The following is a 24,902-nucleotide window of genomic DNA, read 5'->3' on the forward strand; positions in this document are numbered from 1 at the left end:
CCCATAAGAGAAACAAAGCTCTTGTCTCTGATTCTCCTGTATCTTATCTATGCCTTTTCTTCATTTCTAAGGGGTGTGTGTATGTGTGTGTTGTAATTTCACTCTAAGAGCTAATATTCTTAGCAACTTTCCAAGAGTTATCCTTTCCAGACTTTTCTTTAAATAACACCTTTACCTAGGCATAATTGTTTTTCCACAAAATTCAGCTTGTATAAGTGTGAAGTTTATCAGTTATTTTTCTTTTAGTTGAGTACCAAGTTGTGCAACCATCACCACCATGTAGTCTAATATTTTCTTCATCTTCCTCCAACAAACCCTCATCTGCACCTACAGTCACTGCCCACTGCCTGCTCTCTCTAGCCATCAAATCCACTCATTTTCCTTCTGTCTTTACAGACTTATCTACCATGTATGTTTTATATATAAATACAATTCTGTACCATGTCAACTTCTTTGTGTGGCTTTTTCTCACAGCATAACATGTTCAGGGTTCATCCATATTAAAGCAGGTATCAGTACCTTTTTATTACGATATTTCATTGTATGAATAGAACAAGTGACTTTTTACATTCATCAGTTGATATACATTGGGATGGGTTCCACATTTTGGCTATTGTGAATAATACCACTATCAACATTCCCATACAATTTTTTTTGTGCCATACAATTTTTATACCTAGGAGTGCAATGGCTGTGTCATAAGGTAACGTTCTCGCAGTATTCTGAAGTTAATACCAAGTTTTTATATATGCTTTTAGGCTATGTTGTTGTTCTGGAAGTTCCTTCACACATCTATCACTGTGGTTCTATGTATGCTCGCTTATCTGAATTTCTCTGCTTGAATTTCTAGTACCCACATTTCATAATGAGTTAAAATGGTAATCAGCAAAGACACTGAAAGACCAAGTCAAGTTCTTCCTCACCATTAGATCCCACCCTGCCTTTCTCTTCCAACGAGCAATGATTTGGATTCCATGCCAACCATCCTGGTATTTAACATTTCCTACCTAGGATCACATTTTAAATATTTCAAGTACTTAACTTCTGTTGCTCACAAATCCATAACCTACTGGAAGGCAAGGCAATGTCTTTTAATATGTTTCACTGCGGAACTGAGACACTTCAAGATTAAAGCAGGGACTATCTCCTGTACATACTCCTATCTAGTCACTCACAGTATGTCAACTGAGTATTAAGCATGTAGAAGATGTGTATTTAATGCTAAATAAATGGGCCTCCAGGTCATAACATTTCACCTGAAAAATTATTCATGATTTCATGCTTTGAAGCATGAATCCCACTTCACAAAAATAATTAAAGCAACGAGCATGTCCATTGTCCCTTGTTACCAAGAAAGATTTCCTTTTCTCTACAAAGATGCTGCCAATACACTTGATATCAATCTTCTAGTGTGCTTGGGGGGTATTAGAGAAAAAATACTAGAGAGAAAAATAGGAAAGCCATTTCCTTCTTTACTCCTGCCCCGTAACAACTTTGCTGCAACACATTTGCCTCCTCCTTTCTCAACTTTCCTTTCTAGTACCATCTCTTATCAACACATTCAGTCTTTCTGGCTACTCAAAGATCAGAGGAGAGAGCTTCCTCTGATGATGCCTGGAGACCAAGAGACATTGACTTTAGCACTAACACACCAAAGACAGATGGGCTCTCACAGAATTCTTTTCCTACCTTTTTCAAATGAAAGTATCTCACTTTTACCTCTAGGAATGGAACCACTGCAACATAAATAAAAAGCTTATCTGAATAATTCTTTCTACAGCATAGTTGGGGCATGGTTAATAATGATTATGAGTATTCAAGACTTAAAACACCTGGGTCATTGTGTTTTAAAGAACTAGAACACTCATCCTCAGGACCACAGCTGCTCGGGGGTATAATTTCAATCTCTTTTGAAAATTTGGAAAGTATTCTAGAATTCTCAGAGCATATAATTAGTCTACTACATATGCAAAGGGTGTTGGGGAACAGAGCATTGTGGAGAATAGAATTCCAGACCACAGGATTAACATTTTCAAACATGATACCCATTCTATATTCCTTACTTTTCATGAAGATATAGATAAAAGAAAATCAGAAAATGCAACTGAGTCTGTAAGATTGTCACAAAACACACCAAACACCAGAGTAAGGGAAAGGGTTCATTGGGGAAAACTCAGCAGGCCGGAGGGAAGGGGTGAGGAAGGAAAAGAGAGAGAGAGAGAGAAGAGAGTGAGCAAGCTGAGAGGAGAGAGGAGGGGGGGATAAGAGAGGACGAGAGAAGAGAGAGCACAGAGAGAGTGAGAGAGCGAGCAAGAGAGAGCCACGTATTCAGGAACAGGTCCTTTTAAAACTCTGCCGGAGGGCGGGCAAAGAAGTAGGAGCAGCGAATCCCATTAGGATGGGGGTGGAGCTTGACACCGGTGGTTGGGCCATGTGGCCACCTGGCTTCCACTGATGGCGGTGGGGGCTAGAGCCAAGGATGGTGTCAGGGTGTAGATCGCGCCATAGATAAGACTGCACCATTTTCCTAACAGAGTCTGCTCTTAACAATCACCACCATTAAAAGTCATACCTTTCTCCTGCAGGATCATCCAGTTCTCCTCAGTATGGGATGTCGTTCTGTCTGTAAGATAAAAAGAAGTGACCATTGGTTTGTTCACTGAAACTACCTACAGTGAAAAAATGCAGGAGTGTCTTCTTTTGATTTCACGATTTACAGTTAGAGCGATTCTTCACATTCACCTTTGCTAGCATCCTTCTGCTGGACTCCCTTGCTGCTCTTGAGAACTGCAGGACATCAAGCCAAGCCTCATCTGCACATTCCAAAGTCTAACAGAAAACCGACTGTTTTGACAGATTCTTCCCCATAGGATGATCATTTAGACAGAAATTGTTCCCCTGCTGTCCCGTCCAGGAATGTGGAACACAAAGACTATTCAGAGAGTGAACTTTGTCTCAGTCTGCCCTGAACTTGCTTTGTTCTTTTCGCAAATGCACCTGTTTACATTTCCGTAATTTTTTTCGTGTCTTTAAGGGAACTATGAGGATGCAACAATGTGTTATGACTGGATTGGAATTCTTTATCATTCCAAAACGTCTTGTTCCCTAGGGGGTAGTGTTTGTTGAAGAAGGTAACGTGCCATCAGAGTGCCTGGTCACCAGCACTGCTCTCCATTCTAGTTTCTAATGCAGAGCCTGGGAGGAAGCAAGTGATAGTCCAAGTATTTGGGTCCGTGCCATCCACCTGAGAGACCCACACTGAGTTCTAGGCTCCCATCTTCAGGCCTTGCTTTAGCTGTTGTGGGCACTTGTGGCTGTTGTGGGCACCTCTAAGAACATGGAGGATACATTTCTGTCTCTCTGCCTTTCAAATAAATGAAACAGAGGGAGGGCACTTGGAACAGCAGCTAAGATGCCTCTTGGGATATCTGCATCCCATATTCAGAGAGCCTAGGTTTGAGTCCCTACTCTGCTTCAGATCCAGCTTCCTGCTATTGTACAGCCTAGGAAGCAGCAGGTGATGACTCCCACCTGTGTGGGAGACCCAAGTGAAGTTCCAGGCTTTTGACGTTGGCCTGGCCCGGTTCTGGTTATTGTATTTAGAGAGTGAACCGGAGGATGGAAGATCTGTCTCTGTCTGCCTCACTCTGTCACTCTGCCTTTCAAATAAATAAAAATAAAAAATTTGAAGAAGGTTTAAAGAGAAGTTATCTGCTATTCAAGAAATCCAATCTCATGTAAATCTGGCTGTTGATGTCATTAAGCAGCTGGAGTATTTAGGTCATCTTTGCAAACTGGTCTGCCTGGCTTGCTCCTGGCATCATTCGACTCTTGGCTGAAATGCCACTTCCTCTCAGAGGCCTGCCTTCACATCACACGTGGTTCTCTTATCCTGCTTCAGCGTTCTTTCTAGCACTTATCACCACCTAATGTAAAAGCATATACGTATTGGTTTATCTGTGATATTTATCTTCCCAAATGGAATCATCCTGAATGAAGGGACTCAATTCACTGCTTGCTGACAATCATTAGAGCCCAGAATACAGTAAATAGTTGCTGAATAAGCAAATAGTGATTTTAGCCTCATTAATAAAATACAAAGGTAACCTAAATTTTACAAATTGCTATTTGCCATAAGAAGCATTTCTCTTGAATATTTAATTAAAAACAAATATTGGCTACTGGAAGTAGATAGGCTGTGACACACAGATTGAGTTCCTCACACAGTAAAGCAGAATGTTGAATTCGGGACATAAGATAGTCATATGTGATCAACAGAGAAGTCAGGAACCATTTTCCAAGTACCACAAGAGTTACAGATAAGGTGTATATACTCTTTGTAGTCAGAGGAACATTTTTTTGAGAACTGGGAAGGCAGGGTGGAATTACATCATGAAGGTGTAAAAATCAGCTAAGTGCACACAGAAACACCTTACTTCTGATACCAACTACGAGTTCGAAGCATTCCCCCAAACCACCCTTAGTTTTGATAACTCGCAAGAAGACCCACAGAACTGAATGAAAGTGTTATAGAAGGGAACTTAGAAAAGTTCACAGAAAATGAAATTCAAGGATAAAAGTGTTATTCGCCACACAGCATCAGTGTGAGACAAAGCAGTGTGGAACGTTGTGCACCCGGTCAATCCAGGAGCTCTAACACCCCAAGTCTGTATTGGGGCTCCGTCATATCAGAGCAGCTGACCGCCCCAGGTGACTGGTCTCAACCGCCAGCCCCTCCGCCCGACATCACAGTGTTACTAAAGAGCTGAGCCAAGATTCTCAGGCGACCAGAGATGCTCCCCTCAGGTGTGATACTCCACGACCCACAGCTACCCCATCGTCTCTGTAGGCTAGAAGTTCTCCACGGCAAAGGAAGGGAGAATGGAGATAAACCTATGATTGCATACTAATGAGTCATTCAACAATGGGTGCTCAACAAGTTTGTGGCTACTCTGTACCAAGAAAAGAATGACCCAGTTTTGCAGATAATTTTTATAAAAATATATGCTTTAGAGAAGCGGAGGTATTTAGGATGAGCTTGTATGAGGGAATCAAATTGATTGGATGCTTACTTTTTCAAAATAGTTTCTTCAGTTCTAATCTACTGTCTATAAAATTTATTTTTTAAAAATATTTATTTATTTGAAAGTCAGATTTACAGAGAGAGGAGAAGCAGAGAGAGAGAGAGAGAGAGAGAGAGAGAGAGAGGTCTTCCATCTGATGGTTTACTCTCCAGTTGGCTGCAATGGCCGGAGCTGTGCTGATCCAAAGCCAGGAGCCAGGAGCCTCTTCCGGGTCTCCCACGTGGGTGCAGGGGCCCAAGGACTACTTCTTACTGCTTTCCCAGGCCATAGCAGAGAGCTGGATCGGAAGTGGAGCAGCTGGGTCTTGAACCGGCACCCATATGGGATGCCGGCGCTTTAGGCCAGGGCGTTAACCCACTGTGCCATAGTGCGGGCCCCTATAACATTTAGTAACCAAAAATACCCCACTAATTACTTTCTATAATTCAATGTGATGTTTTATCAGATAAATCAAGCAATAAAACACAAAAAAAGTTCTGTGGCCACTATCTATTTTGCAGTTAACAGACCTCTATGAAATTGAATGACTTGAAACTACCATCTTTTTTTCTAATTTCTTTTTGCCATTTATTTATTTGAAAGGCCTAAATACAGAGACAGAAGGAGAAAGGTGGTGGGGCAGGGGGGTGGGGGAGAGGGAGAGATTTTTCATCTGTTGGTTTACTCCCCAAATGGCCACAATGGCCTGGGCTGGGCCAGGCTGAAGCCGGGAGCTTCTTCAGGGTCTCCCACATGGGTGCAGGGGCCCAAGGACTTGCTCCATCTTTAGCTGCTTTTCTAGGCCTATCAGCAGGGAGCTGAATTTGAAGTGGAGCAGTGGACTCAAACTGGCGTCCATATGGGAAGTGGGCACTGCAGATGGAGGCTTAACCCTTACCCCACAGTGCTGGCCCCTGAAACTACCATCTCATTTGTTCATGATTTTGCTGGTCTACACATAGTGGTGGGGGTGGGAGGCACAGGTAGATGGTTCCGCTGCCACTGTAGCCTGGCAGGCAGAGGAGTCCCCGACTCAGCAGGCTTTCCCACTGTCACAGGAATGCCCTAGCCACCATGGCTCCATGTGGCCCCCAGCTGCTCCTGTGTTGGAAGCTGAAATCCCCAAATTCATATGTTCATGCTGTTTGGAGGTGAAGCTTCTAAGAGATCACTAGGTTTCAGCGAGGTCATGGAGGGTGGGGCTCCCCTGAGGACATTAGCGAGTTCGTTAAGAGGAGGAAGAAGGACCTGAGCCAGCACACGGACTCTGGCTCCTCGGGTGATACCTTCCATGTCAGGCTTTTGGAAGTCCCAGCCTCCCGACTGTGAGCCAAATAGACTTCTATTTACAAATTACACAGTCTTACATCATTTGTTACAGCAACGGGAAATGGACTACGACACTATATGAAAGACTAAATAAAAAATTCTCTACTAGTTAGGAGCAAACCAGAAAATGCCTCTACAAATGGACGTCATTCAAATGTACCTGAAAACATTCTTACATGGGAACCTAGAGAAGCTAAACCAATACTGTCTTCAACTTATGAAGAAGCATAAAGCTCAGCTTTCCCAAGGGGAACTAGGGCCCAGCTATCAACTTACAAAGCCATATTGGAGATAAGAACAAAGCAGTTGGCCGGCGCCATGGCTCACAAGGCTAATCCTCCATCTGTGGCGCAGGCACCCTGGGTTCTAGTCCTGGTTGGGGCGCCAGAGTCTGTCCCGGTTGTTCCTCTTCCAGTCCAGCTCTCTGCTGTGGCCCAGGAAAGCAGTGGAGTTTGGCCCAAGTGCTTGGGCCCTGCACCTGCATGGGAGACCAGGAGGATGCACCTGGCTCCTGGCTTCAGATTGGTGCAGCTCACCAGTGGTAGTGGCCATTTGGGGAGTGAACCAACGGAAGGAAGACGTTTCTCTCTCTCTCTCTCTCTCTCTCTCTCTCACTGTCTAACTCTGCCTGTCAAAAATAATAATTAAAAAAAGGCAGTTAGAATTAGGATTTGATTCTTTTTATCCATTATAAACTTAATTTTGTTTGAAAGACAGCTCCCAATTGATGGGTCACTTCCCAAATGCCTGTAAAGGCTGGGGCTGGAAAAAGGCCCATCCAGGTCTCTGACATCGGCGGCAGGGACCCAAGTCCTTTAGCCATCATCTGCTGCCTTCCAGGATACATTAGCAGGAAGCAGCAATCGGGAGTGGAGCTAAGACTGCAACCCAGCATGGGCTGCAGATGTCCAATGGAGCTTAAACACAGAACCAAATTCTGTCTCTGTGATACTTTTTAATGGACACAGATTCTTTGCAGGAGCTCCTGAAAGAGGTGGATCCTGTTCCCCCTTCTCTTGAATCTGGACTGAGGATCGCTTTGGCCAACCAAATGTGTTGAAAGTGAAGTTTTGAAACCTCTCTGGCTTGGCTTCAAAAATCCTGTCACTTCTGTGCTCACCCTCTTGGTCGTTGCTCCGTGTGAACAATTCCGATCTGCTCTGCTGCGGAGGCCACACAGGAGAGAACAGAGGCACCATAGCTAACATCTGCCAATCACTGGTAAACTGAAGGAGGCTGTCGTAGACCATGCAGCTCCTGGCAAGTCCCCAGATGACTGCAGTGGCATGAGCGATGCCACGCACTTCCACAGCAGAGCTCAGGAGGCGGCCCTGGACTACTCAGCACCTGCGGGGAGGCTGCTTCCATCGAAACAAGCCACAGAAAGAAATCCCTTCCGCTGCTGGAAAGGCTTCTGGGGAGCAACTGGAGCCACCTTTAGAGGGAAGAACAAATCAATATACTGCAGCCAGGCTGCCGGAGGAGTTTAATTCTGAACACTGGAGCATTGATTTGAGGATGAAACGCACGCGTGCTCCGGCGCAGGTGGACACCCAGTGGAGCTGGGTGCTGGGTTGCACTGTGGCTTTTACCCAAGCTTGTGAACTGTGATTTCTCCCAGGGATCTGGGGCTTGCCTTTCCGGGGAAGTAAACATCAGTCCCTGAGAGAGTAGAACCACAGTTTCAAACAGTGTAAACTCTTTGCAGTGAACTTTATCAATGCAGACCCGAGTCTCATAATGAAATGCTTTATTGCCTGTGTGATTATTAAAATTTTATTTCTCCGAGTGACACTTCCCTTTTTTAGGCTCCCCTGGGAAATCAGCTGTACTTGCCTTCACAGTCAGCGGTCAGCCATCTGGCTGTGCTTTCTCATTTCCACTTGTTCAGTTTTCTCTCCTGCCTGAAAATGGGCCGCAGCCCTCGAATGATTTGTCTTGGGGAGGCAGAAGTGATTAGGAAGGTGGAGGAATCACTCTGCTCACATCAGCAGTGAACTGTTTTCCAGGAATTGACCCTGGAGTCTCTGCCAGATGGAAACCATGGTAACCACTGCATGCCCCTGGAAAATTATTTTTCTTTACAGAGTCCCTGTCTGTCAGTCAGTGCCTGCTTCCCGCAACTTCGAAAGCTGTGATCCTTAAATAGGACATGACAGCTAAAATCTATCACCTCGAATATGGGGATGACTGTTGGCACCTGAGACTCAAGGAAGGCTTAGCTTTCATGCTCAGCCCGGAGTCCCTAGGCAAACAGTAACTAGTATTTATACGGCACTTAACATCTGCCAGGAACCTTTAAAAACATTCTACGTGTACTGGATTAGCTCATTTAATGCTTACAACCCCGTAAAAAAGGGATTATTATCTTCATTTCATGTGTGAGGAAAAGATATGCATGGACATCATTGAACCAGGCTTCCTCACCCAGGCAGTGCACCCTGGAATCCATCTGCGAACCCCCGTGTCGCCTCTCATTAAAGATAGAACTGCTTTTTGGTGAGAGGGGACTTTGCAACCTTTTGCCAGTAAAGGTCTCCCCTTGGAACTATGTCACTGTCACCTCAGTGCTGTGGCTTTCACAGTCCCACGTGTTCATCTGAGTCTAAGCAGAAGAATGGCAAACATTTTAAGTATTCATGAAGGAGAGAACTTGCTGTAGGGCATTGCTTACGCAGGTGCTAGAATTGTGACAGCATGGATAAACCTCAGGGACATTATGTTAAGTGAAGTACGCCAAGCACGGAGAGACAAATACTGCATGATCTCACTCATATGGGGAATATAAAAGAAGCTGATCTCACAGAAGCACAAAGTCAAAGAGTGGTTACCGGGGTTGGAGGAGAGCTAGACCAGGGGTACAATGACACAGGTGTCCAGGAAGCCCAAGTTCTGATGTTCTAGGGCACAGCTGGGGAATACAGCTAGCAATAATGTGGTATTTCTTAAGAGCTGGAATTTTAAATGTTTTTACCAGGAAGAAATGATCAATATTTAAGGTGATGGGCATGCTACTTACCACACTTTAATCATCACACATGTGTACAAATATTGAAATATCATATCATACCCCTTAAATATGTTCTATTATGTGTCAATCCAAACTAAAATTAAAAAAAATCACAACCAGCCAACTAAAATCTTTCCTGGATAAGAGTATCTAGACTTAATTATGAACATTATTCACTATAACTGGCTTTATATTTTCAAAAGCAAGCTTCCAATAGAGACAATTTTTACTGTCCTCTCTAAGGGGAAGATAACAGTGCTTGAAGATTTCTTGTTCCACCTCTTCCAGTAGTTTTAGGTGCTGGGATATGTGGAGTGGTTTGGTAAAGCCATGCCTTCTGCTCTAGGGCAGGATCTGTTCAAAGCTAACCTAGGTTTTGACTGAAAATGAAAGCTCCATAGACCAGCACGCAGATACACGGCCACGTGGCAGCCTGACCATCTTCTCTGAGGAAAGGGATTTAGAGCAAGTGTGAATCTGTTTTCCTGACACTGCCACCTCACATAAAAATTCCAGTCTCTCTTGTCTGCACTCACCAGGCCAGATGACTAACGAGGGCAAATTATGCACTTATTCCCAACGTGAGGCAGGTAGCTTTGTGTTTATAGATTGAAAATTTCTCAGCTAGAAGGGGTCTCAGAGGTCATCTAATTCAATTCCTCCATTTTATAAATTGGAAAAAAAAAAAAAACACCTCCAAAGGAAAGTCAGAGAGGTTAAGTGACTAGCTCCTTGGCGTAATTACGTCTACAGCTCGTTTTTAACCCCAGATGCTCACACGCCCCGCTCCATTTTGGAACAAAGAATTATCAAGGCATATTCTCTAATGGTGTGCATCTGATGTCACACCCTTGGGGGAGAAGGCTGACACAGGGCTCTGGGCTAAGGTTTGAAGGACCCACTTGCAACAGGAAGATGTGCCATGGTGACATTCTGATCACACACTTTCTCCTGACCCCTACATCTCAGCACTTCAGTGTGCTGGCAAGTCAATGTGTTCAGAACCCCCTTCTACTGTTGACCTTTAGTGCCTGGCTTTAAGCGCCAACAAACATGTGATGCCATGGCTGTTCTGAGTGCACACTGGACTGAGAACTGTTCCACCATCAGCAAGATTGTCCCTTTCCTACACCTGCTGGCAACCTCCAGGAGCATCGGTGTGCTGAGGGATGCTAAGATCCACAGAGAATGCCTGAGAATTATTCAAGCTATGGAGTGACATGGTAAGCTGGTCGACATCATTAAAGCTATCCATACGCGTTGTCTTAAGAGGAGATTAATGAGAGAAGAGAGGAAAGAAAGAGAGGGAAGGAATCTGACAACTGGGTATTTTACTGTCCTGGTTTTGTCAACTCTGTCCTTCTCAGAATTGAAGTGATTTGTGTCTCAGTTTCTCTGTACAGCAAGACATCTTGAAATATGTGCACTTTAGGCCCTTTCTTTACTCTAAGAGCTTGTACTCTTCTTTGAGAATAAGAGTAGCAGCCGCTCTGAGTCTCTTCCATGGTTGCCTCGATGACTACAGAAGGAAGAGGTTTTGACTGGCCCCCCCATTGTAAAGAATGAAACTGCAGTTATTCTGCAGCCCTTGCCCACCTCTCTCAGCCACATCCCATATGCGCACGTGTACTTATTTTTGTTACTGTTTTAAGGCTTTCCTCATATGAGAAGAGCTTACAAGTTGATAGAACAAGGGTGACCTGCAGAAAAACACACTTCAAAAAACCAATGTCAAGCTCCATACTTTGGGCTGCTTTGCCTTGTATGAGGGGGTATTCCAACAGTTTATTGAAAACTGCCTATTGCTTTCAAAAATGTTTTGCACCTGTCGAAAGTTATTTAATTGTGCTTTTCCAAAAGGTGCTTGTCATCTCACTCGCCATGCAGGTTTTAGCAGTTGAAATTAGCTGGCCTTTTTCCATAGAATACTTCTATTTCTCTCTCGTCTTGGCAAGTTCAAACTACTTCGAGAGAGTTAGAGTTGGGTCTCTCTTCATGTTACCAGAAATATTTGCATCTATTTCTGTCCATGAAGACTCCTGGTCTTTGGGTAAAGAGAAAGGAAGTGTTCTGAGGCAGGGGTACCTTGGGAAGCAGAGGAGAGGACATGGGAAATACCTTTCTGCACCTGCCCCCACACTGCGGGAAAGATGAAGAGTTAGGTAAGGAGGCTACAAAAGACTTGAGGCCCCAAGCGCTGCTGCACCAAGGCCTGGAGTGAAATGTAGTGAAGAGTTGGGGAAAGGCATGTTTTGCCTTTGGACGACATGTGTTCCAGCAGCCTATGGCAGAGAATGACTTTAAATAAGAGAACAGCAGTGATTCTGCCAGGCACGAAAGCAGCTACGAGACCCAGTGTACCCAGCAGATCAAAGGACACGGGCACGTTTGCCCCAGGGCTACAGAGGTACTGCCTATGTGCAGGCTTTGCGGCAAGACTGCAATACTGCTGCTAAAAGGATGGAGGCTCAGAATGAGTCAAACCTGGCTACTACCATGACTGCGTCCATACATGTGTGCTGGCTCCTGCACACCCAATAGTCCACATAGTCCCTTGTTTTCCTAGCTTCCTTTGCATTTAAGTGGCAACATGTGGCTACCTCAGGCCAATGACCTGTGGGCAGCTCAAAGACTGAGCGCTGGGGTCCTCCTTTTCTCTTTCTTCCTCGCCTATGGGGAATCCTAGAAGTCACGTGCTACAGCAGCAAAGGCAGTAGGTAGAGGAGGAACCGCTCTGCTCGGGTCATGTGGACTTAATAGGAACCCCAAATACACCTCTATTGTAGTAAACCATTGAGAATTTGGGGTTGTTACAGGGTGTGCTACGAAATAAAGAACTATAGCCAGGTGCTGGGCATGTAAAGGGAAGGGCCTCTTTCTCTCTTTGGAATATAACCACCTGAGGATGTCACCAGTCCCAGGCTCCGTTCTCACTGCACTGCATGGTGGGAGGTACCCAGTACATCAAGGTCCTAACTGTTCTGTCCTCAGCATGCCTGCCATGATTTATCCCATTACTGGAGTTCTCTTTGTAAAACCTTGTCTGTAGTGTGAACTACAGACTTATTAGGTCTTTTGAGTTATCTAGGAAGAACCCGGGACCCAGGCCAACAGGAAAACCGAACAGAAAGGTTCCCCCAGCCACCCAACGTTTGTTACCATCCTCTGTGGGTCTCTGCTGGGCGAGCTGCCTTCTTGCTGTTGAAGTGACTTTTTGTTCTCAGCAGATGTGAAGAGTTTTAATGAGCTCATAGATGGGAAGTCAAAATCCCAATTAAGTCAATCAAGATAACCTTAGGCTCTAACTCCATGAAACTATTTTTAAAATAGCTTCAACTCTGTCTTTTCTTTACATGAAGGTTTTTCTCACTGAAGAAAATTGCATTTGTGTTCAATGCTTAAGCTTGTTTAAAAAATTGTTTATAGAGTGATTTTTGGTTTTAACCCCAGCATTCAATGATATATACATTTGAGCAGCTAATGTATATATAAGGCAGGCAGTTTAAAAAAAGGCCTATATGTAGATGTCTGTGTGCATGTATATGTAATGTGTATGTGTGTGTACACAGATTATATATACAGATGCATTCATGAACTTTTGCCCAAAATGAGCATCATTTTGTCCCATGCATCTCACCTAATTAAGACTCCAGCTTGCTGAGCCCACAGGCATCTTACTCCTCTACATACAGCTCACTGTCCTACCACTGGGATCCTCCTAATATACATTTAAGATCAGATAAGTCAACTTCCTGTGGTTCTTCGAACAGTGCAAATGTGGGTGGCCTGCCTCTGTATAGTGCTCCTGGGTGGCATTTATGGACCCTCACTGGACTTGTCATGCTGCCTTTTTGTCCCCTAGGGCTTCTGATGCTTTGCCTCCCAATGGCTGAAGGCCAGCTGAGCCAGTCCACCATTGTCCCTCCTCAGCTGTCTGCAGCCACAGCTACTTGTCATGTTGCTGAGTGTTCTACTTCGTTGGCTCCTTGGACTCCCTGTTCACCCCCTTTGGCTTGGCAGTGACTGGCTGTATTTTATCAATTAAATGTAGCAGGATTTTACACAGCACTTTCCCCTCTGAGTCACCCTGCATGAAAGAAAGACATGAATCAGAGATGACAGCACACTTTAAGGCAGCAGCTGACTGGCACAGAACAAAGGGACCACGCCATACTTGAGGGAGGTCTCTCTTGCCTGGCGATTTGGCCCCTTGGGGACAGGCTGGTTCCTGTTTCTGAGTCAGTGACAGTTATTTTTGTTGAACTAGAGGTGTTCTATTCAGTCCCCAGTGACGTGAAATCAATGAATCCCAAGATTTGGGGCAGGTCTAGGGCTTGCCACATCAGAAGAAAACACTGATTAAGGATTAATGTGATCTGGGGAACACCCAAGTCCAAATAGTGGCATTGACCTGATGCCAACATGTGGTTGGGCTAACCCAGCAGCATTCTGGAATCCACTGACAGCTGGGCCTCTTTGATTTCTAACATTTGAAGGCAGGGAGGAAAGACTTGCTGGAAAGCCTTGATTCATGCTGTGGTGGTGGTATGAAGTTCAGGATCAAATGACCACTTCATCTTCAAAGACTCCAGATGCCTCACAGCACTGACACTGGAGTCGGGAGTATTATTTTAATAGACATTTGATCAAGGGCCCAAGGAACTTGTAGTATGAGCCTGTGCCAAGTGGAAGGGGGACGTGTCTTTTCTGAAATGTTCTGCTGGAGAGGTTACAACCAAACTCATGAAGAATTGTCTTAGGACTTGCTCAAGAAGTCCCTATCGGATGTGACTGCTTTGTGGCACCCCCATGGATAACAGGTATTCAAACATGCATCATCTGCACCAAAGGTGTGAGCTCACAAGCCAAGGGGCTATCTTCTTCCTTCCAGGTATTCTTGAGATGATGTCTGATTCATTGGAGATCCCTAATCTCATCTTGGACTTTTAAGCAGCTCCAAGTGGACCGCAGGAGTCCAAGAAATGGTCCTGAGGTGGCATCCAGGACACCTTCTCATTCTCAGATGTGTCCAAGACCGTAGCAGAAGATAATTCATGTGATATGGCCTTTTTCAGTTGTCTTTTTTCTTTACAGAAGATTCCCGGGGCTGTTGCAATTCTTGATATGACAGGAAGAAAACATCAGATTGGTGCCTATGATATTTTTATGTTAAAATATTTGGAAGGCAAAGAGACAGACACAGAGATTTTCATTCTACTAGCTCATTCTCTAAATACCAACATCAACCAGGGTTGAGCTAGACCAGAGGCAGGACCTTGGGACAACTTCCAGATCACCTGCATAGGTGACTGGGTCCCAAGTAATTAAGCCATTACCTGTTGCCTCCCAAGATGGGAAGCTGAAACTGGGAGTGGAGCCAGGATTTGAAGTCAGGCAAAGCACTCTGATATGGGATGTGGGCATCCCAAGTGGCATCTTAACTATTGCACCAAAAGATGGCTCCAGATGCCTTTGGCAGTTAACATCTGTCTCTGATCACCTGCTAATCTCTTTCCCCAGCTCAGAAGGGTCTGTGCACATCAAAGAATGGAAATAATAAACACTGAGATCTGGTAGTCCCATCTCCTGTGCACCCAGGGGCCTCAAGGAACATTTCAGAATGCACTGAAGGATGTTCAACCTCTTTGTCTACCTTCATTATTTTGGAAAAGTCTATTTCTTTGGCTCAGTTTTCTCATCAGCAAGATGGACTGGTTGGGTTGAAAGGTCCCAGAATGCTCTTCCAGTTCTAAATATTCTTAGCATTTTCTTCTTCTCTTTACTTATCTATTGTCACTTTCTGCAATGTTAAGGTAAATCATGAAAATTGAGATTATCCTAAGGACATTTGCATGTACAAAACTTTTTGGGATGTTCATTTGCCCTTGTGGTTAAAAGTGCTGCTAAGATGCCTACACCCCATATTGGAATGCCTGGGTTTTATAATTGGCTCCAGCTACCATATGCTTATGCTCTTAGGGGCAGCAGATGATGGCCCAAGTACTTGGGTTCCTGCCACCCATGAGGGAAACCTGGATTGAGGTCAGGTTCCCAGTGTCAGCCTGGCCCACACCTGGCCATGGTGGGCATTTAGGGAAGTGAACCAGTGGTTGGGTACTTCCTGTCTCTCAAATAAATTTTTAAAGCTTATTTATAAACACTATTTCATGTGTTCTCCCTCCCCAAACCAACCAAACCACTTAAAGCAGGATGTGTAAGTCTGATTATCTTTCTCACTTGCAGATGGGGGAAGTGAGACTGAAAGAAGTTGAGTCATTGACCCCCATGAAGCAGAATTGAGACTGGAATCACGCAATCTAATGGCAAAACCTAAGCTCTTTCTTCTCTGTGCAGCTGCCTCTCAGCTGACAGAATATGCCTCTATCAATCATGTTGATTGCTCAACTTGGTGAGAAAGCTGTGCAACCCGCTTGATCATTTTGCACATAAACTAAAACTTGATTTTGAAAGGGTCTGGGAGATTAAAAAGGGCTGCTAGAATATTCCATATCATAAATACACTGTAGAGCCCACCAACCCCAGCTCTTTTTGGTTTTGTTAGGGAATGGAGGTGGGGGAAAAAGCTGAACCCATCATCTTACTTCCTCCCCTTTAGCAATTCCCTGCAGTCTCTTGGGCTTTCCTTTTAAAAACAAAATCATCCACAAGGCAGAAGCAATTTGTCAGCTTAAGACCTTTGGAAGAACTGTTTGGAAAATGAACTTGGACAGCTCTGCAGACACACTCCTGCCACAGGCGGCCATACCGTTCCCCTCCATCTACCTTGCTTTATTCCAGAACAAAGCCTCAACAGTTGGAGGGAGAAGGGCTTGAGCCAACATAAATAACCATGACCCAAGCACAGGCCTCAGAGGTCACTCTAGGTTTCCCAAAGCATTGCCACTTAGAGGTGGATACTTAGGGAAGAGGGGAGGCAAGTGGTTACACCAGGGCTTGGATAAGCATTGGGTCCCGGGTGGGTGAGCATGCAGAGAATTGGCCTGGGCTCACACTCTCAAAACGAAGCCTTGGGTTTTATTCTCCTGTACGCTTGTTGAATGGCAAGTAGTCTAAAATGTCACGAGTCCAGAAGTGGGCTCAGTGTAAAGCTAGATGCTGAAAAAGAAAAATGAATGCTTTTCCTGGAAGTCAGCACCAACAACACTGGTCTGCAAAAAAGACCAGGGAGCTGGGCAGAGCTCGGCTGTTAAATTCATGTCTTTTAGTCTTCGCTTCCCTCCCTCTTCTGTACGAGCAGGGTCTTCAGCTAGCATTCAACCAACCACTCCATGGCACTCGCACCACTCGGCCAGACATTTGTGATGCAGATGGGCACGAAACAAGCCATTTGTTGCTGCATTCATTGCTACCACTTCTGCTTATTATTGTCGGACATTTTCAGTCCCTGTGTTTTAAACATCACCACGCTTTTTCTAGTTTTAAATAGCCTACTAATTTAAAAATATCCATGTATTTTTATTTTCATTGCCTGGATTCTGGCCTGTGTTTCTGTAATTCTTCTAGGCTGATCTTCCCTCTCCCTAAAAATCCTCATTATTTTCCCTTTTCTCCCCTTTCCTCTCTTTTTTAAGAGCAGTTACGTAAGGGATGAAATTGTTTTTTGTTTGACTGAAAAGTCTTCATTTTACTTTCATTTTTGGAGACTATTTTCCCAGGATATAGATTCTAGGGTGGCAGGCATTTTCTCTCCATATTTTAATTGCATTATTTTCTTTTTTAGATTCCACTGTTTCTATTGGCAAGGTCATGTGTCTTCTGCTAAGATTTCTGCAGCTGTTATGATTCCCTCTGCCCTTAGGGTTCAGCAGTTTGATGGTGATGCATCTAGAGTGGTTTTCTTTTTATTTAGTTCATTCACATTTAGTTTATAGAACTTCTTGAGTCTGTGGCTTGATATTACTCAAAAAATTTGGAAGATTATCAGACATATCCCCTCCAGATACTGTTTCTTTTCCATCCCCTCACTTCCTTCTGGTATTCAAATTACATCAGACATTGTCCATGTTTGCATTTGATGCGTGCTCTCTTCTGTATTTTACATTCTTCAATCTGTCTCTGGTTGAGCTTGGTTACTTGCAGTTAAGTAAACTTCTAATTAACCTGCTGTGTCGATCATGTTAAGTCATAATAATATAGATTTTTAATTGGATCATTTAAAAATAATTCCAGTTCTTGGTACAACTTTCCTTCTATCTTCTTGAACGTGATCAAGCCAAAGTGTGATGATTCTAACATGCGATTCTCCTGTGAGTGTGCTGCTATGCTTTTGTCTCTTTGTCCTGTGGGGTGTGTTGCATTAGTAGATTTTGATTTCTTGCTCGACAGATCATGTGTGAAACACTGAAGAGGACTGGCATGTTACCTTCTTCCCCAGAGAGTTTACCTTGTCTTCCTGCAGGCAGCAGATCAGGAAGACCTCCCCTAATCCACTTAGGGGTTCAGTGAGCCTCAGTTTACTTCTGATTTTCCCTTGACCCTAGGTAGTGTCCTTCAGAGTGCTCAGATGAGATCCTAATTTGTTTCATATGACCTCTTCCGAACTCCAATTTTTGTCTCTCCATGACTAAGATTGCTGAAAAAACTCCACTCTGATTTTCAGATGGTACTAACTTAGCTGTTAAGACTTTCAACCCAAGCAATGAATACCTTAAAGGGGAACAACCTGTGGGGCCAGTGCTGTAGTACAGCGGTTTAGGCCACCTCCTGTGATGCCAACACCCCATATGGATGCCAGTTCTAGACCTGGATCTCCACTTCCATTGCCAGCTCCCTCCTAATGTGTCTGGGAAAGCAGCAGAGGATGGCCCAAGTGCTTGGGCCCATGTCACCCAAGTTCCAGGCTCGTAGCTTCAGCCTGGCTTAGCTATGGCTGTTGCAGCCATTTGAAGAGTGAACCAGCAGATGAAATCTCTCTTACCCTCTCCTCTCTTTCATTCTCTCTGGAACTCTGATTTTGAAATAAGTAAATAGTAATTTTTTTTAAAAAAGTGGGGGAGAAGGGAAAACCTCTGTTGGGCCCACTTCTCTGCATGTCCCTTCAGGGCTCTGGACTACTTAAGTCCTGGATATATTGTCAGTGCTAAACTTCAATTTTTTTTTTTTTTTTTAACCTTGGCCCTGAAAGATGGCCAAAGGCTTGGCTAGTACCTCTACCTCATGGATGCCACCGACTGCCTGGCTTCTCCGCCTCTCACACCATGCTAAAACCATGCACATACTTTGGGGAGAAGTGTCAGTGTAGAATGTTGGCGTCACACAAAAGAATTCTGCTTTGGGGGATCTTGGCCCCTCGAGCCCCGATTCCCGTGGTTGCTCTCTGATGCTTTCAAGCAGGTGAGCTTTCTGAACAGCATCATTCTTGAGCATTCATCTGCCATAAGCTACATTATAACAGGAAGACAAGTGGAAAATACGGTAGCACCTAGAACCTTCCAAAGTGAATCAAGAATTAGGAATGCATGTGTGTCGTAGTGAAAACTAGGCATGTTGTTACATGTTTCTGGAAAGGTCACTTTAAGAAAACTGACTTTAGGGGCTGGCATTGTGGCATAGCAGGTTAGGTCACCACCTGCCATGACAGTATTCCGTGTGGGTGCATGTGCAGGTCCTGTCTGCTCCACTTCTGATCCAGCTCCCTGCTAATGTGCCTGGGAAAGCAGTGGGAAACCACCCAAGAACTTGGGCCCCTGCCACTCACATAGGGACCCAGATACAGTTCCAGACCTGACCCAACCCTGGCTGTGGTGGCCACTTTGGGGGTAAACCAACAGATGGAAGATCTTTCCATCTCTAACTCTGCCTTTGAAGTAGATAAATATTTTAAAATGTGACTTTAAAGAAATCTTTTAGCCAAAGTTGCAGGACTAGTAAGTAGACATAAATATGAATAAATCCTTTTCATTCATTTTTTTCCAGGAAGTATATATAAGAGCTTGCCATAAACCATGCACTGCAGGGCTGGTACTGTGGTGTAGTAGGCTAAGTCTCTGCCTGCAGCACCAACATCCTATATGGGTGCCAGCTCATGTCGTGGCTGCTTCTCTTCCACCCAGCTCCCTACTCATGTGCCTGGGAAAGCAGCAGAAGATGGTCCAAGTGCTTGGGCCCCTGCACCAATGTGGGAGAGTCAGAAGAAGCTCCTGGCTCCTGAGATCCTCACTCCCGATTTCAGATTGGTCCAGTTCTGGCTGTTGCAGCCGTTTGGGAAGTGAACCCGCGGATGGAAGACATTTCTCCATCTTTTCCACTCTGTGCAGAGCTGTGCCTCTCAAATACATAGAATTTTAGAAATATAAATCATGCACCGGGATAGGTGTTGTTGATGAAACAATAAACCTTCTGGGATTGATAGGATATAAAGAATATAGAGATAAGAAATGATAATTAAAAGTAGATAAGATCTGTTTAGTTGAGGCAATGGGTCAAGGTAGACTAAAATTCCAGAAATGGGAAACGAGGTTTATAAAGTGTTGGAGAGAGCAAGACAGCAAGAAAGGAGGTGGGACAGAGGAGATGAGTGGTGGAGACTCAGGCTGGAGGAGCTACGCGCAGATCTGCATGGCCAGCAGTCGAGTTTCACTCTGTGTGCAGCTGGGGCGTGTCGTGGGATCATAGCACCTAAGGAAGACAGCCTGTAAGACAGTTTCTAGACAGATTGGGACACAGATGGAAAGACTGTAGGAATGGGGCCTTCGTCATCAGCATACAGCAAAGGCACAGTCTATCTCACAACTCACCCTGCCTAGAATTGTCTCAACACTATTTGAGACCACACTCTAGTTTCAAATGATGCTTCAAGGTCCAGGACAAGCAGGCTTCTGGCCCACTGTGGCTACCGTCCCTGACCTTCCTCGTCCTTCACTTCTTCCCTTTCTCTTCTACTCTCCCCTCTCACTTTCACTCTGTCCTCACCCCTTTCCTCTCTGTGCTACATTCTTCTTTCCCTGCCTTACCTCTTTTATTACAGTCATCACCAGTTGAGTAATTTGGAAACCTCCAAGAAAATGAATTCCGGGAAACTGCTCACCATGCCAGATCTCTACCAGCAATGCAGGCACATTATTTGCAGTTCCCAGGACGTTACTGCCTTGTACATTCCATTTTGCTGCTTGGCTAAAGTCGCATTAGTCTTGTGGTATGGATTTCCCCTTGCTCCACTGTCCTATGGCCCTAAAAGGACACAGGGGGTCAGATATTCAAGGCCACACTGTGGTCCCATCCAAGGACTGTGACTGGAGCTGGGTTTTAAGAACCTATCCTCCTGGATCTGTGTCAGCAGCCAGTCAGCTGTGTGGGAGAGGGCTCACCAGGGTCATTCCCTGTGCATTAACCTCCGTGCCTCGCCCTCTCCATCTCTCAACAGCTATTTCTTTACCATGGAAAGCACACACAGTTCAGATAATTAAACACTGGAGGGGCATTTTATATTTTCATGAATCAATCAGCAGTGAATGATTTTTGAATGGTCTCATACACTATCCTCCAAGCCTCTGCCATGTTTTGCAGATGAGCAGGAGTGGATTTATTATGAAGCACACGAGGCTCAAGCTGCCCCTCTTCCTTGCTGGGGCCCCCCTTCCAAGGCCCCAACAGAGGAGTTCTGATAATTTTGTGTTTGCAATTTCAATTTTTTCTCCGGGAACATCTCCTTCATACCTGACATCAATCCTACAAGCCTGAGATCCCACAATGACTCCAACTATTTCTGGGGGATACCAAGGTAGTCTCATGTGCAGAACTACAATGTGAGAGGCAGCAAGGCTTCCCTGCTTGTTTCTGAGCTGGGTCTAGCTTCCTGTGCAGAGACACTGCTCTGGTCTTCTCACTGACTTCAGACGTCCGACTCCAGGTTTGGAGGCGTTTGTTCTTCACGTGTGGGCAAGTTTGCTTTTTTTATTTAAAAGATTGGTGGTGGTGATGAGCATGTGCCCAGCTGAACTCCAGCCACACAGGGAGTTTAATTGATCAAGAGAGCTCTCAAAATCCATCACCACTTGTGTGCTAAGGCTGTGCTGCGCATGGACTACTCTGCAGCAAGAATGTGAAGGCAAAGCTACTGCTCGGAGACACAGCATTCTTTGGAGCTGGATTTTGTGCTAGACTCCCCGATGGTACCGTTCAAACTTCCTCAGGCTTCACAGCATTTAAGGGTGCTTCCGCCAACTTCCCTTTCCTGTCTCCATTCGCTTCTGTCAGACTTGCATAATAATCTGATGGCTTTCCCTGGTTTCTCCCATTTTCTGTCACACAGGAATTTCTCTTAAATCCTTGAATGCTGAATTTTGTCTTAGCATATGCTTTAGAGTATACAAACTAGTGCACTAAATAAATAGAAAAAAAATGGGACTTAATGTTAGAATTCATTAATTAAAGTGCCACTGAATTTTTAGGGATCTGAATTCAGAAAATAATACCTTTCTGTCATGTACCTCCCTGCCTTTTGCTTTTGTCCACACTTGAAATTTCCTTTTGTTCCTTTTACCTAAAACTTGCCCATCATCTGAAGCTCACCTCCATAGAACCCTCCCGATTCTCCCTCTTATGAATTCTTATGGTCCTGGTTCTAGAAGCGTCAACATTGACAACTCCCAAACTACTGGAGGTGCAAACTCTAGAAGAGCTAGCTCAGCTAACACCTCTACATGCCTTTCTCCTACAAAGCTTATAGACCCACATGCCCTGAGTTACGTTCTAGTGGCCTAAGAGATAACGCATATTTTACACAAGAGATAGTCAGTGGTCAAATGCATTTAGAAGAAAACCTGCTGTGTACTACGGCCATCTCTCAGGTATTTTAATACACACCAGTCCTCTACAGGCTTACAAACTACATGAATGGCCTTAGCTCCGAATTCACCAAACCTCTTCACCACTGCAACATTCACCTATTAAACTTCTATTAAGAGCCACAGGGTTTATTTCAACTATTTTATAACATCATTAGAGAAACAAGACTGAAGGCAGCACTACGACAGGTTCTTTGTTCTTCATCACAGCAAGCATGGAGACATTGTGTGCAGGGAACACCCTTCGAGGACCACCTTGACCTTCTGATGTACTGCTGTGATCAGCAGGCTGGCTTAGCACACATGCAGTTGGCTCCACTGCCAGGTTTTGAACCAAGACCAGGGGTGACGTCTTAGTGTTCTGTAATTTGCTTTAGCATTTAGTACTTATTCATCCTTCCAATAAGGATTGGTTATGCCCCTACTACATACCAAACACTGTTCTTGGTGGTGGAGAGGCAGCAGTGAACAAACCCCAACAAGCTTTCTGTCCTCATGGAACTATATTCTGACTGGGCCAACAGATAATAACCCAAACCAATCAACCGAAAATAACAGTATGAGTAGCAAGTGTTACAAAGAAAATCCAGCAGGATTAAGGACCAGAGAGTGCACTAGCCCGAGAGGAAATGTCTAAGAAACACTGATCGATGAGGCACGGCCTTTTGATGGTTGCAGTGACTTCTGCAGCCTTCAAAGATATTCAAAGAGAATGGCACAAGATGAAAGTGGTATCTTGGCTTGCCCGAGTGTAATCATTTTCTAAAAGATGAGAAAACGTCACAGTGGGCAATATGTGGATGCCCCCTATAACCTTACTCTTGCTCTTCATCAGCAGGCAATCATTCAAACATCCATCTGCAACGGTCAGAGCTATGCAGTCGTATTTAGCCCACTTCCTTTCAATGCAAGCATCTTTAAACACACTGGTCAGCCTTCCCATGTCCTCCACCCATTACCCCGTAGTAATTACTACAATGATTTCAGATTAAGATGTTCAAGTCTAAAATGTTTCCGAAAGAAATTGGCAAGCTGTCACTTCTGAACACCCAACTGAATTGCCAAATGAATAATAACGCGAAGATGCAGGCTGCAAAGAATAAATAAAGGCTCACTATTGTGCAATAAATCCTTCCCTGTAAAGTACCATAGAGGAAAGTGGCTCTGGCCTTATCACATTTCCCTCCAAGTATTCAGGCCATTTTATTTCATTCTTTTTCTGCACGTTATTCTTTTCCAGAAGCTGGTACGTGGGCCTACCCTATTGTTCCTCATGAAATATTAATGCTCCAGCAGAGTTTGGGGAGAAATGCCAGCTACATGGCTGTTGATAGGAGCTGCCAGTGACTAGAATGACTGATTAGCTCAGAAAGTAGCAGTCGCAAGGGAAGTATGCCTGGTGGGCGTAGAGTTATGCCAGTATCCTTTAGCTATAAGAAAAGTCCCCCCACCACACACTTTTTTTTAACCCAAATGAGCTAGTTATGGCTGTATCTGTATTGCCCACAGCAGGGCAGCTGTGTTCATGTGAAAGGGTAAGGCTGTGGGAAGCCATCATGTCTATCTGCTACAACACCCACTTGAGTTGGATTTGGTTCTCTCTGGAAGCCTCCACAGTGGCTGTCATGCTTGGGGCAGACACTGGGCAAAGCTGCCAACTAGAAATCATCGTTACACCTGAGGAATGACACAGCACAACAGGAAATTAGACAGCACTACCATTTCCCATATTCTACATTGTCTACATATGTAAGATGGCACATATGTTGTAACCTCATTTCATGTCTCAAATAATCCTCAGAAGTAGGATGAGTCTTCTCGTAATGACAAGGAAGCTGAAGCTCAGAGACATTAAGTGACATGCCCAAAGTTACACAGCCAGCAGGGCAGAGGGCAAATTCAAGTTGAGGTCTCCCTCACCCCTGGTTGGGGCTTCTGCCGGTCTTCACTGCTATGCCTCCCGTTCTTACCCAGGCTCATACCGCTCCTGAGGAAGACCCTGAACAACTTTCAATGCTGCAGCTGCTGACAATGGAGCTCTGCTCATGTGCACGGCAAGTTCATGTACAGCTATGGCGCTGGCATCCTCAGACACACAAAACACCAGGGTAACACCAGGATGAAGAACTAGGAAAGTTTATTGTCTCAGAAAAGCAAATGCCAGGAAAACCTTGGGAAGGCTGGGTTGACTCTAAGGGGTATTTGGGTGGTAACTTGGAAACCAAGCCCTTGGTGCCTTGAAAGCCAACAGGAGACACCATCAGACTTGTCTCCTAGTCTACCCTCCTTAGCTTAAAATGTCCTTTCCTGCACTGTGGCGTAGTAGGCTAAGCCTCCGCCTGTGCTATGTGAGAGCCGGTTTGTGTCCCGGCTGCTTCTCTTTCCATCCAGCTCTTTGCTGTGGCCTGGGAACGCAGTGGAAGATGGCTCAAGTCCTTGGGTGTCTGTACCTGTGTGGGAGATGCAGAAAAAGCTCCTGGCTCTTGGTTTCAGATCAGCCCAGCTCTGGCTGTTGCAGCCATCTGGGGAGTGACCCAGTGAATAGAAGAGTTTTCTATCTCTCCCTCTGTCAGTAACTCTCTCAAAATAAACAAAATCTTTTAAAAATGTCCTCACCTGCCTTCTGGTAGCACTACAATAAACTCTGAATTGAAGAAGTAGCGCAGCCTGCCTGCCCTACACATGCATTGTTGA

General features: G+C 44.7%; 1 long non-coding RNA gene across 2 annotated transcripts in view; it reads right to left on the reverse strand.

Moving 5' to 3' along the window:
* Positions 1-24,902, reverse strand: part of LOC127491140 (uncharacterized) — a 104,156-nt gene that overhangs the window by 72,628 nt on the left and 6,626 nt on the right. For both annotated transcript variants that reach the window (XR_016223420.1, XR_016223419.1), the window contains exon 2: positions 2,573-2,623. This is a non-coding gene — a long non-coding RNA (uncharacterized LOC127491140). The remainder of the gene's footprint in view (positions 1-2,572; positions 2,624-24,902) is intronic.

This window comes from Oryctolagus cuniculus, chromosome 1 (assembly GCF_051225735.1).
Source record: "Oryctolagus cuniculus isolate XC-2025 breed Fujian yellow rabbit chromosome 1, ASM5122573v1, whole genome shotgun sequence".
NCBI lineage: Eukaryota > Metazoa > Chordata > Mammalia > Lagomorpha > Leporidae > Oryctolagus > Oryctolagus cuniculus.